At 42.8% G+C, this 14,291-nt stretch overlaps 1 non-coding gene across 1 annotated transcript; it reads right to left on the bottom strand.

The window, feature by feature from the left end:
• Positions 1 to 239: 239 nt before the first annotated feature.
• On the bottom strand, positions 240 to 342 carry LOC138747810 (U6 spliceosomal RNA). Its single transcript, XR_011347672.1, has one exon. It is a non-coding gene; the product is annotated as a U6 spliceosomal RNA (small nuclear RNA).
• Between the last annotated feature and the right edge of the window lie 13,949 nt (positions 343 to 14,291).

Below are 14,291 nucleotides of genomic sequence, written 5' to 3'. Positions count from 1 at the left end.
TTAGTAAAATTTATCTGAGAGCTCAAATCGCTTGGGGTTCCCAAACTTTTGCATGGTGTTCCTTTCCTTTTTCCCCCACTCAAAAATTGTACAAAACAAAAATAATACCCTAATCTTGCTTAAAATGTTGAAAGAATGTTTCATCTTTAACTTTGACTTTTGGAAATCAGTTAATCTTCAACTCACTTAACTATTCAGTGACAGAAATTTTGTAAACTTCTATTTTTTATAATTTTTTTAAAAATATGGAATGCTTCACGAATTTCCGTGTCATCCTTGCACAGGGGCTGTGCTAATGTTCTCTGTATTGTTCCAGTTTTAGTATATGTGCTTCTGAAGCGAAACAGTGTTTAGACAACAACATAAAACAAGGGAAGGCTTTTTAAGTGTTAAAATAATGTTTAATTCTCACCAAAAAACAAGCTGAACAAAATAAGATAAATCCAACACCAAAAACTCAAAATTCTATTCAGAGGTTTTTCCAAAATTCCAAACTTTTTTCAACCTTTGACGTCAGTTCTGTTCTGAAAATTTTTCGGATAACTGAGGATTGTTTCGCAAATGAAGATTTCTGATTTTTCTGAAATACTCAATTATCCAAAAAAAAACTTTCACAGCCAAACAGACGTCACAAAAAATTTCGGACAACTGACGATTTTGGATAATCCGATTTTCGATAATCGGAGTTGTACTGTGTGTGTATATGTATATATAGTGGCATGTCTGCGGCAGATCTGACTGTGAGAGCTCCGAGTGCGGGACAAGCCCACAGCCTGGCGGCTGATGTCATAAAGATCCCAGGAGTCGCAAGCGTCATCGGGTTCCGAGGGATTTAAGTGCATGTGAGAGTTCTATTAAAGTCAGTTGGTTCAACTCACTTTCGACTCTGTGTGGTTCTTTCGCTCGCTGCCTGCCTAGCGTGGCTACAATAGGCACACACACAAGCCTCTATGGAAAGAAATGTGTACTCATCTCCTCAACTCAATCCCTTTGTCCAGGAACACTGTCCAGATTCACCAGACTGAGGGGAAACACTCCTGACCCCCTTGAAATCCCTTGACTTTCTTAGAGATTTGTCAACTTTCATTTTTATAAACTCTTTTGAATATTGGACAACTTTCCTTAATCCCTCATTCCTGAAAACAATCTAGTGAATCTGGGCCAGCACTGACTTGAATGGATGTCTTTTCAGGGGCTCCTCTTGGCTTTGTAAACGAGGGGCCTATCTTTGTCTGAGGCTCTCTTTCCAAGATTAATGTGACTGATTTTTCTTTCCTATGTCAAACATGAAGACTGATCTCACTGGAGCTCTCCTCGGGATTCTGAAGGACGACACACTGTGGAAATTAAATATTTGTGATCTGCGTGGCTGCATTAGGCATTGTCCAAGTGGGTTTAATATAAAAACAACTGACTTTATCTCTGCAATCAAGTAATGTGTTTAATAGTGTGCTGATGGTTCAATTAGTGAACTATGAATAATAAAATACTTACATAAAATTGAAAATTTAGTCTTTATCAGCCTACTGCACAATTGTTAATTCATAAGTAAATCACAAAATTCTGTAGACATCGTGGTTGAAGTAAAAATATAAAATGCTGGAGAAGCTCAGCAGGTCACACAGGGTCCTTTATGTAGCAAAGATAAAGATACAGAACTGACGTTTCAGGCTTGTTGATTAATTCATGTTTACTCAACGATTTTAGCTGTTCAGCTGTTTAAATGTGTAATTTACAGTTGATTCAACTATGCTCATTCAACTCTGGTTACTGACTGACTGGCACGCCATCAGCTCCCTCTATACATTGCAAGACCCTGAAAATGTTGATGGAAGTGAATCACACCGTGAAGAGGTTTACACATTGGCAATGCTTCCACTCGAAGCGTGCATCACTGCAGAATTACTTTCTAACTTTGCATCACACTCCAGTTCACATTGGAAAGTGATCCTCACTTTTCTCAAGGATAAGACCTTGCTGTCCAGCATGGCAGAGAGAGAATGGAGCACTTTAGTCCCAATTAGCAAGAGCATTTGAAAATCTTCTCAAAGAACACATCAATGTGTGGAGAAAATAAAGTCTACTTCTAAAGCAAAGAGACTTGTGACATCCAGTTTATAATGGAGCTATTTCTAGACAGTCTGTCTGAAAAGGACGACATGGATAGCAAAGTGATTCGTGCAACGCTCTTACAGTGCCAGCGATCAGGACCTGGGTTCAAATCCTGCACTATCTGTAAGGAGTTTGTATGTTCTCCCTGTGTCTGCGTGGGTTTTCCCTGGAGGCTCCAGTTTCCTCCCACCGTTCAAAACATACTGGGGGTTTTAGGTCAATTGGATGTGATGCTGCAGCACGGGCTTGTGGGCCAAAGAGGCCTGATACAGCAATGTATGACTAAATTTAAAATTTTACAACTAGACATCTGGCTGTCTCAGGCACCACTGTCTCAGCTGCAGGCACCCAAAAACAACTGCGTACTCCTTGCTTTTTTCATCGGACTGTAGCGAGGCATTCCTATCCAATCATGAGAATGGCATGCAGTTTGTCAGCATGAGTGCATTAAATTTGCAAAACATAAATATGCTGGAGAAACTCAGCATCCATCGGAAGTAAAAGGCAGCCTACCTTTGGGCCTGAGCCCTTCGTCAGGAATGAATTTACTTCCTATGAATTCAGCGTGACCTGAGTTTCTCCAATGTTTTGTGTATTACAGTAATCCCCAGCATCTGCACAGTTTCTTCTTTAATGTATATTAAATTTGTGGGTGTGAAATATTTACAGATTATGTGCTTTGTGTATGTGTGTATGTGCACATGTGCACATTACAGTGTAATTTCTTTATATACAGATGTACATATATATAATAAATACAATATATATAATAAAAATGCAGAACTCCTGGAGGAACTCGCAGGTTACCTTGAGGAAGGGCTCAGGCCTAAAATGTCAGTTATATATCTTTACGTCCTATGGACACTGCAAGACCTGACAAGTTCCTCCAGCATTTCTGCGTTTTTACATCATTTACAGACTTTTGTGTTTCATGTAAAATATGTACAGTAAAATCCCTGGTATCCACCATCTATTTGGATTAGTAGATGCTGGATAAGCAAGTTTTCTAGTTGCTTGAGACTCACAATGCCTACCATCACTGCATCTGCAGGTACCCCTCCACAGAGCTGCCCGAAAGACGAACAATAATATCATAATTAACCCTCCTCCCTCAAGTTTAGAGGTAAAGCCTGACTAATCTACAATAATATATTAATAAAGATAAAGACTTTTACTAAGCCAGGATAAGGATACCCCCAAAGACGAGCAGTATCAACCAGCTCTTCATCCTGGGCAATATCATTTTATTCAAATACAGCTGCCTCGAGCACGACGAAAGCACTCCACTGGCTGAATATTTGCTCCCGTATATAACCATATAACAATTACAGCACAGAAATAGGCCAGTTCGACCCTTGTAGTCCATGCCGAACACCTTCACCAAGTGTGTGTGTATGTGTGTGTGTGAGTGAGATATCTGAGGGAATGTGCATGTGTTTAAATTATGCATGTACTATTGAGCATTTGGTTATGTCAGTCTATATGAGAGGTGACTTAATGGAGGTCTACAAGATTACAAAATAGATAAGTCAGCACCTTTGTCCCAAGGCAGGAGTAACAAACACCAGGGGACATCTCTACAAAGTGAAGGGGGGAAAGTTTAGGGGAGACATCAGGGGTAAGTGTTTTACACAGAGTTGTGGGTGCCTGGAATGCTTTGCCAGGGGTGGTGGTGGAAGATGAAGCTTTTGGGCCATTTAAGAGACTGTTAGACAGGCACATGGATGGAAGTAAAATAGAGGGTTATGAGGTAGGAAAAGTTTTAGTGTTTTGTTAAGTGGGTGGTCTCGTAGCAGAGGTTCCCAGGAACCATAGGGGTGGAATTTCTTTAAGGAGGCTTTGAATCTTTCCCTTTCTCTGCATGTGTTTATATTTCTGACACAAACTAATCCAAAGCCTTCCATTTTGACTGAAAGGCAAACAACTCTTGCAGCCCTGATCTTTGTCCAAAAACAGTGGTGTCACAGGCAGATAGGGTTGTAAAGAAAGCTTTTGGCTCATTGGCCTTCATAAATTTGGGGTGGCATGGTTGACGTAGTGGTTAGCACAGTTCTGTTACAGCACCAACATTCGGGACCGGGGTTCAAATCCCGCGCTGTCTGTAAGGAGTTCGTACGTTCTCCCTGTATCTGCATGGGTTTTCTCTGGGGGTTTCTAGTTTCCTCCCACCAATCAAAGCATACCGAGGGGTGTAGATTAATTGGGCAACACAGGCACGTGGGCTGAAAGGGCCTGTTACCATGCTGTATGTCTAATTTTTTTTAAAGTTAAAATTTAACAACCACTGGCTACTTGTACTCTGCTTCTCTTTATTGGACCAGTTTATTTTAATGCCTTGCCCCATTTTGCTATCAACCTTTCAATTATCTGAATAATTCTTAATTTAATTTCTTGCTTAGTCAGGCCTTGAAAAATAACTGCAAGATAATCACTGTACTTCACTATACTTAACCTCCCCGCCTTCCCATAAAACCAGTTAGTGAAGAAGGTAATCTAATCATCTCATTTAAAGTTTGCACATCTTCAGCATATTTTGTGACACCATGTTGGATCATCTTGTCTAGATTTGTTTTAATTGAAGCTAGCATCGTTGGAGCTATTGTTATAGCACCAGTGACCTGAGGTCGAATCCGAAGCTGCCTGGAAGGAGTTTGTACATTCTCTCCATGTCTGTGTGGGTTTCCTCTCACCCTTCATTGTTAAGGTTCAGATTCTATATTTGTCACAGGAGAGCACTGAGACTTCCCTGTTGAGCTTTGGATTTTATACTTGCCGTATTAGATGATCCCTGGTTTTGGGGTGACATTTTGGGTTGAGCATTTGATCTGTAGCGTTTGAAATAGTTTTTCTTTGTAGACACATGAATATGCAGGATTAGAGAGATATGCATCATGTGCAAGCAACAGAGATTTGGATTAATGGGGGGGGGGGGTGTTCAGCATACACATTGTGGGCCAAAGGGCCTGTTCCTGTGCTGGACTATGCTCGATGTTTGTGCTTTTGCACCCTCTGCTGGCTTCACATAGATGTTCACCTTGACCCAGACAGTTTGGGTGTGAAATTGACAATGTACATACTGAGCCAGTATGTACATATGGTGCTGCCAGCAACCACCAGCTGGAAACAGGGAACGTGTCATTATTATTCACATTTCTGCAATGCAAGGGTCCAGCGACATTCAGACGTTTCTCTTTTATCTGATCTGAGGGTCTGGATGCACATCAGCCCAAGCCTCTCAGCCTTACACTTGCCCCATTCATCTAAACAGCGCTGCCACATTACACAAGTTTAGCTGAGATACGTGTTTACTTTTCTTTGTGGATTCATCTTTTTAACCAAGTTAAATGCTCCATGTTCCTTCCAAACCCTTCTTTTCCATATATCAGTGTGAATGCCTTTAAATATTATAATTGTACCCAATTCTACAGCTTCCTCTGGGAGTTCGTTCCAGAAATGGACCATCATTTGAGTGAAAACGTTGCCCTCTCGGGTCTTTCTTAAATCTCTTGCCTTTCACCTTAAACCTACGCCTTCTAGTTCTAGTGAAACTAGTCTGCAGCGGTTATGATTGTACTTAATACACAAAAAGGTGCTGGAGAAACTCAGCAGGTCTCGCAGCGTCCATTGGGAGACAAAAATTTATAAGCAACATTTTGGGCTTGAGCCTTTCATCGAGGTATGATGAAGGCCTCTAGTTCTAGAATGGTTTACCCTGGAAAAAGATGAGTCCTATTCAGAAGTAAGGATCCCACTAACACCAACAGACCAAGGACAACAGATTAATTGATGCCATTAAAAATCATTCCTGATTCTCATAGGACCCTGTCCTTGCATCAAACTCAAAATAAGGAAGAAATAAATGATCAGTTAAAGGAGCAAGTCAGTGCCCCTACTTCCTCAAGAGTTTGCAGAGGTTTGGCGTGACACTGGAAACCCTGGCAAATTTCTACAGAGGTATGGTGGAAAATGTACTGGCCAGCTGCATCACAGTCTGGTGTGGGGACACCAATAACCCTGAGCGGAAAGCCCTGCAAATGGTAGTGGACACAGCCCAGGACATCACAGACAAAACCATCCCCACCATTGAGAACATCTACACGGAACACTGCAGTCGAAGGGCAGCATCAATCATCAATGAACCACATCATTCAGCACACTCTCTGTTCTTGTTGCTATCATCAGGAAAGCGGTCAAGGTGCCACAAGACCACCAGGTTCAGGAACAGCTGCTACCCCTCCACCATCAGGCTCCTCCACAACAAACTCAATCAGGGGCTCATCTACGGACTCTAACTTTTCCACTGCATTAATTTTTTTTCTCTCTATTGCACGGTTCAGTTTGTTTACATTTCTTCATTTGTTTACGTGAACATTGAGTACATGCAGCACGATAACAGGCTATTTCGGCCCACGATCCATGTGACCCAATTTATGCCCATTAACCTACACTCCCCCCAGTACATTTTAAACAGAGTACAGATTTCTTTGCACCAATTAATGTACAGCACGCCCCCCCCCCCCTCCCACACCACGGTTTTGAACAGAGCACAGTTTTTTTTTGCACTGCCAATAAGTGGTAATTCTGCCTCTCCCGCAGGTAAAGAATCTCAGGGTTGTATGTGATATCATGTACGTACTCTGACAATAAATCTGAACTTTTAACTTTAAAAAAGGAAAGCCCCTGTGATAAGCAGCACTGGCCAACAATAATGAAGCAGGGTTATAAAGTGGCAATGATCGTGGTCTTTTATTTTTACTGTCGCATTTTTTGCATTTTCATGGGTGCATTCTTGGTTATTCAACCTCAGGAGCACAAACGGCTGGTTAATAATCATGTAACCTTTGAAAAGCTGTTGTTATAATGCCATCTGCTGTCCCTCCAGGATTTGTTACTACACAGGCAATTACTGTATGCTAAATTGTGTCTTCAAAGTAAATTACTTAAAGCTAATGTGAATTGCAATGAATGCAGGATAGGTTTAATCTGCCTCCCTCCAGTCCCCACCAAGCTGGTGCACATCTTGTGGAGAGCCACGGGTTTTAAGAACAGCCTTGCGTCGGTGAGTTTATTTCCAGAGCTTCCAGTCAGCACGTAATTCAATCAAATCTTACCCTTGATTACAGAGAGCCTGGATGACTCTCGGAGGGATTCAATTGGCCAGAACTGAATGGTTTAGTCACACAGAAATGCTGGAGGAATTCAGCTGGCCTTGCCACAGTCTTGCACCGCTCTTTCCTTTTCCCTCTGTCTCCTTTCACAGAGCCAAAATCAATTCTCACTTCTCCTCTTATCATCAATTAACACCTTTTGTTGGTCTGGACCCCTCCCCCTCCCAATCTTTAATCTTTATTCTGACACCTTCATGTTCTTTGCTTGTTGCTTTAAGAATGGCGCAGGTCCAAAATGTTGGTAATCTATCTTTGGATGGTATTCGATCGCTGGACGCTGTGAGCTCCTCCAGCATTTCTGTGTGTTTTTATTACAATCACAGTATCTGCAGACTTTTGTGTTTTGCTCTGAATGGCCTACAATGTGGGTGCTGGCCACCAAGCCAAATTAAACTAATCACATCTGTCTGCGCATGACTGGGATCTGAGAGGCTGCTGAGCACAAGAGGGGCTTCCGAAGGGGTCTGGGGTGCTGAAAGATCCTGATTGGATCAGTAGTTCGGATCCGAAAGCAGCGGTCCACCAATGGATCGTGTGGCTGCAGAGGCTGTGGGAGCAGTGGAGACAAATCCACGGACACTCGATATCTCATTTGCTTTTCTTTCTCTCATTGTTGGGGATGTCGGGCAATGCTCCTGGCGCCTCTTTGTGTGCCTTTAAGGCACAAGAAATGTATTCTTTTTTAATTTAAATTTAGACATACAGCACGGTAACAGGACCTTTCAGCCCACCAGCCCAATTACAGCCAATTTACCACCATCCCCGGTAATTTTCAAACAGTGAGAAAATCGGAGCCCCCGAGGGAAACCCATGCAGACATGGGGAGAATGTACAAACTCCTTACAGACAGTGGCAGGTTCTAACCCCGTCCCAATCGCTAACACTGTAACAGCATTGCGCTAACCGCTACGCCAACCAGTGCTGCCTAATTCTGTTTATTATTATTTTGTGCATTACTACATGTTAATAAAGGAATCTTGAATCTATCACAAACGGCAACGGGATAAAATCCTGATGAAACTTCGATGTATGCATCTCCATCCTGGTCAAAAAGAGTTACCCCAACTTACTGACATCTTCCAATTCACCCTGGAACCTCTGGTCACAGCTCTTCAAGAGAGTAGAGCAGCTGCCTCACAGTCCCAGGGACTCTGGTTCAATCCAGACCTTGGGTACTGCCTGTGTGGTTTGCACCATTTCCCTGTAATTGTCTGGGTTTCCCTTGAGTCCTCCAGTTTCCTTCCACATCCCAAAAATGTAGAGGCTTGTAGGTTAATTGGCCTCTGTAAATTACCCCGAGGATGTAGGTGAGTGACAATTTGGGAGTTGAGGGAAATGTGGGGAAGAATGAGAGGAGTTAATGTAGGATTTAAATACGTTGATGCAACAGTCTCTACAGTTTCAGTGAGCTGAGGTCTTTCACATTATTACTTCATAATTTGGTTGGTCCAGTCTATGAATTGATTAAAGCCCTTCACGATTTCTGTAAAATTTTTATTAGAAGGGTGGACAACCAGCACCTTTATCCCAGTACGATAACCGCAATCACCAGAGGACATCTGGTGAATGGAGGAACGATTAGGGAAAATGTCAGAGAGAAGTGGGTGTCTGGAATGCATTGCCGTGGGTGGTGGTGGAGGCTGATTCAGTAGGGACATTCAAACAACTCTTACAAAGGCACATGGATGTAAGGAAAAAAAAAGGCTATGGGTTTGAAGTCAGGAAAAATTAGATTATTGTGGAGTTGGTTTACATAGTCAGCACAGCATTGTGGGGTGAAGGGCCTGCTCTGTGGTGTTATGTTCTATGTCCTCATTGAAGAAAAGATGTGATGATGTTGGAGAGGGTTCAAAGGAGGTTCACTAGGAAGGTTCGGGGAATGAATGGGTTGTAGAAGTGTTTGACAGCTCTTGGCCTGTATTCGTTGGAATTTACGAGAATGAGGGGGGATGTCATTGAAACATTTCAAATGTTGAAAGGCTTGGACAGAGTAGATGTAGAAAGGTTGTTTCCCATAATGGGCATGGTGTCTGGGACAAAAGGACACAACTTCAGGATTGAAGGGCATCTGTTTAGAACAGAGATGTGGAGGAATTTCTTCAGTCAGAGGGTGGAAAATCTGTGGAATTTATTGCCACAGGCAGTTGTGGAGGCCAAGTCATATGATATATTTAAGACAGAGATTGATAGGCTCTTGTTTAGCCAGATAATCAAAGATTATGGGGAGAAGGCCCAGCAGTGGGGCTGAGTGGGGAAAAGGATCAGCTTATGATTAAATGGTGGGGCTGAATAGCCTATTTTTGCTCCTATGTCATGATCTTATATGCACTTCCAGGTTTCCTGAATTATCCTGCACTCAACATTACTATTGTATGGAAGCTTAAAACTATTATGTAAGTTTTTTTCCCCTTGCTCCTTCTTAGTTCAATTCAAACAAACTCTATGTCTTGATTTTGTGAGCTAAGATCCTTTATTTATACTGGCTGTTATTAGAACTCATTTTCCACTTTACCTGTCTTTTCTTAAAGGTTATTTTTTTCTGGAGTATTTAATTCCCTCAACAGTCACCTTACAGCCTGCATCTGTCTTGGCGAGTGTCCTGACCCCATTTATTTCCACTTCTGTTGTTAATGTGCCTATTTTGTAACAGACACTGTAAAGAGCCTTGAATTATATCTCTGGACCATTTTACACTTCATTGACTAATGGAAGGGTGATTATTGAATCTGTTCCTTCCTGATACACTCTGGAGATCACTACCCATTTTGCCACCGAACACTCTTTGTCCTTCCTCTGTAATTTTCTTGCTATCCCCTTACCTAAACCCTTCCTTTCTGACTAATTGAAAACCACATTAATGGTCCTGCTGCATTCCCTTGCCAAAATGACTGTCTACGGTCTCATGCACTGCCAGCCTGAGCCCACCTGCAAATTGGAGGAGTACTACCTCATCTTCCATCTGGGCTCCCGCCAACTGGATGGCAATAACATCGACCTCCCATTTCTATTAGCCCCCACCCCACCAGTTTTCCCTGTGTTTCCTTTCCTCTAGCTTTCTTTCCCTTTCTCTTCTGTCTCCTTTCCCCCAGCTCTGCATTCACAGAGCCACCCCCCCATATTAATTCCCACCTCTCCTGTTTTCCTGTCCATATCCCATTAACACCTTTTGTTTGTTAGTCTTTACCTCTCCCCTTGCCCATTCTTCCCTTCTCTCCAACATTTAATTCAGGAGCCTACATATCTTGAAGAAGAACTCAGGCCCGAAATATATTGGTTATACACCTTTACCTGCTACGGATGCTGCGAGACCTGCTGAGTTCCTCCAGCATTTCTGTGTTTTTGATAGTTATTTCATTCATCAGGACACTGGACCGAACTCAATTCAAGTGAAGCCATCCCATCAGAACACTTCCCTCTTTCAACAAAACTGATGGCAGGTCCCTACAATGTTGGAGAAACTCAGCTGGTCAAACAGTGCCCTTTATATAGCAATGATAAAAATACATATACGACGTTTCGGGCTAGAGCCCTTCATTAAGGTATGGAAAAATGTCAGACAGCATCTGAATAAAAAGCTTAAATGGGGGAGGCGTGGTCACAAAGGCAGGAGGTGATAGTTGGAGAAGGAAGGGAGGGCACAGCAGCAAGCAAGGGGAGGAGGGATGGTTCAATGAATAGAGGGGGAAGGGAGAGGAGAGCTGACAGGGGGAAGGGAAGGGAGGGGGAATGGTTAGCAGAAACCGGAAAAGTCCATGTTAATGCCATCCAGTTGGAGGGTGCCCAGACGGAAAATCAGGTGTTGTTCCTCCAATTTATGGTGGTCTTAGTAGGAAAGTGTATGAGGCCATGGACAGACATGTGAGTATGGGAGTGGGATGCAGAACTGAAATGGTTGGCTACTGGGAGGTCTCTGACACTGGTGCAGATGGAGCGAAGGTGCTCAGTGAAGTGATCTCCCAGTCTGTGACCAGTCTCTCTGATGTAGAGAAGGCCATAAAGAGGTTACCGGATGCAGTAAATCAGACCTGTGGATACACAAGTGTTGCTTCACTTGAAAGGTCTATTTGGGGCCTCGGTAAGGGAGGAGGTGTGGGCGCATAATCCTGCAGATACCCCAAGATTTGAAATCTATTTCTCCCATGCAGTTTGTGCTCTGATTTGTGAACACTTCAAGCATTTTTATTAAGATTTCCATCATTTGCAATATTTCCCTTTTGCAATTTCAAGTAATGATTCTTCCCCTATCCTTTTAAATTTATAATATTTTGTTTCTCTCACTTACTAATTTAATTTATACCTTTTGTTGATCTATTTTACGTATCTGCGTAGTGCAGCAAATAAGAATTTCAGTGCAACTGCGCATTGTACTTATGCAACAATCAACTCCCATCATTATAGAACATTCTTTTCTTTGGCTTGGCTTCGCGGACGAAGATTTATGGAGGGGGTAAAAAAGTCCACGTCAGCTGCAGGCTCGTTTGTGGCTGACCAGTCCGATGCGGGACAGGCAGACACGATTGCAGCGGTTGCAAGGGAAAATTGGTTGGTTGGGGTTGGGTGTTGGGTTTTTCCTCCTTTGCCTTTTGTCAGTGAGGTGGGCTCTGCGGTCTTCTTCAAAGGAGGCTGCTGCCCGCCAAACTGTGAGGCGCCAAGATGCACGGTTTGAGGCGTTATCAGCCCACTGGCGGTGGTCAATGTGGCAGGCACCAAGAGATTTCTTTAGGCAGTCCTTGTACCTTTTCTTTGGTGCACCTCTGTCACGGTGGCCAGTGGAGAGCTCGCCATATAATACGATCTTGGGAAGGCGATGGTCCTCCATTCTGGAGACGTGACCCATCCAGCGCAGCTGGATCTTCAGCAGCGTGGACTCGATGCCCATGATATCATGCTGACCCATATACATTTAGCAAATTAAAATAAATTCTCCCTACCCAGTGACAGATTAATTACCACTCGGGCCCCTAGGCTGAGCTTTAGTAAAGCAACCCTTCACCTTGCCCCCATGCCCTACCCTTCGTTCAATAGAATAAAGCGATGTTGGTAAATCAAATAACATATTGGGATGTCCAAAGTGGTCAGTATCAACCCCTGCCAGGAGCCCGACATCCTGCTCCTGCCAGGAGCCATATATCCCTACTACTGCTGGGAGCCCAACATCCCCACTGCTGCCTGGAACCCAATGTCCCCGCTCGTGCTGGGACCCCTCCCTTCCAGGCCCCTAGGCTTAAGCTAATGGTTAACTAATGGTTGATCTGCAACTGTCCCTACCTCATAACCTCTATTTTTCTTTCATCCATGCGCCTGTCCAACTCTCTTAAATTCCCCTAAAGTTTCAGACTCCACCACTACCCCAGCAATGTATTGCAGTCACCCACAACTCTCTGTTTAAAAATACTTACCCCTGATGACTCCCAAACTTTCCTCCCTCCACCATGCAATTGTGAATATTTATCTATCCTTTTATATTTGTTATCTTTCGTTTCTCTCATGTGCTAATTTGATTTATACTTATTATATTGCAGAGAAATGGGTCGGAGGCCAATCCACAGGACCATAAGAGTGGCACAGACGATCATTAATCTCCCTCCACCCCCCTCCCCCACCATCGACATGATCTATCAGGATCGTTGTCTGAAGAAGGCGCACAAAATCATTTAGGACCCCTTCCACCATCTTTCAGCTTCTCCTGTTGGGGAAGAGATCCAGGAGGATCAGAGCCAGCATCACCAGGAATAGTTTCTTCCACGGGCAGTGAGAATGCTGAATGCCCAAAGGAACTGCTCACACTAACCATACGAGACTCTCATTTGTGCAAAACAATATACATTTATTTATTTTTCTAGATATAAAACTTGTCCTGCATATGTATTGTTTGTCTGTATGTGTATTATGCTGTTTCGTCAGGTTGTGCTTGTACAATCAGATGACAATAAACTTGACATTGTTGGTGTATTTTATATATCCTTGTAGCGGCAGCAAATAAGATTTTTAGTTCAACTATACATTGTACTTATGCAATATAAACTCTCATCATTATCATCATCACCTGCTCTACATCAATTGCCTATTTCTTTTGCTTTTCCATCTCCTTCTGTCGAGGTTTAATCTCTTACCTAGCTTTAAACTCTCCCTCCTGTTCCTCCACATCTTGAAACTATCTCACTCCTAAGTAAACCAAAAGCAATAATTGTTTCTCTCTGCAAAAGAGAGAAAGTCTGCAGACACTGTGAGTGAAATAAAAACACATTGCTGAAGAAAGAGTGTGCTTTTTATAGCAAAGATAAAGATACATCACCAAGGTTTGGGGCTGAGCCCCTCAAGGTGTGAGCGAAAGGTAGACAGGCATCCATCTACAATTTGCCCATACTTTGATGAAGGGCTTAAGTCCGAAACCTTGGTGATGTATCTTTATCTTTCCTATATAAAGGACACTGTTTGACCTGCTGAGATTCTCCAGCATCGTGTTTTTACTTCAATCATGGTGTCTGCAGACTTTCATGTTTTACTCCCAGCATCTGCAGACTTTCTTGTTTAACCTCGTCTATTAATTTGTCATATATTAACCCCTTTCTTGTGCATTATCCTCCAACCAGAATTCTGCAGACTTTGGAAATCTAAAGTGTTAGCTGGATACATACAACAACGGGCAAGTCAAGCCAACCTGGGCTACAGACCCCCAAACGTTACCCTGCATACCTGGCAGACAGCGCCATGACAGTTACATCATCACGTTGGCCCGTAATATGGACCGCCGGGCGACGTCAATACGTCAAACGTGCTGGAACTCTGAGGGGTGCAGTTTGGGGTAAAGGGGTTGTTCAAGATTTGCTCTGTACAATGTCTTAGATTAATTTTTACAACACAAATATGTAAGAGACAAATCATAATTATAATATATAATATGGCAATAATGAGCTTTGATATACTGGAGTGTTTAAGAATTCTTTCAGGTCAGGTGACTAAATTAGCTTTCCCCCCCCTCGCTTCTGAGCAGATGGATTCTCCCGAGCG

Source organism: Narcine bancroftii, chromosome 12 (genome assembly GCF_036971445.1).
Source record: "Narcine bancroftii isolate sNarBan1 chromosome 12, sNarBan1.hap1, whole genome shotgun sequence".
Lineage (NCBI taxonomy): Eukaryota > Metazoa > Chordata > Chondrichthyes > Torpediniformes > Narcinidae > Narcine > Narcine bancroftii.
This window is presented reverse-complemented; position numbering and strand designations above follow the sequence as displayed.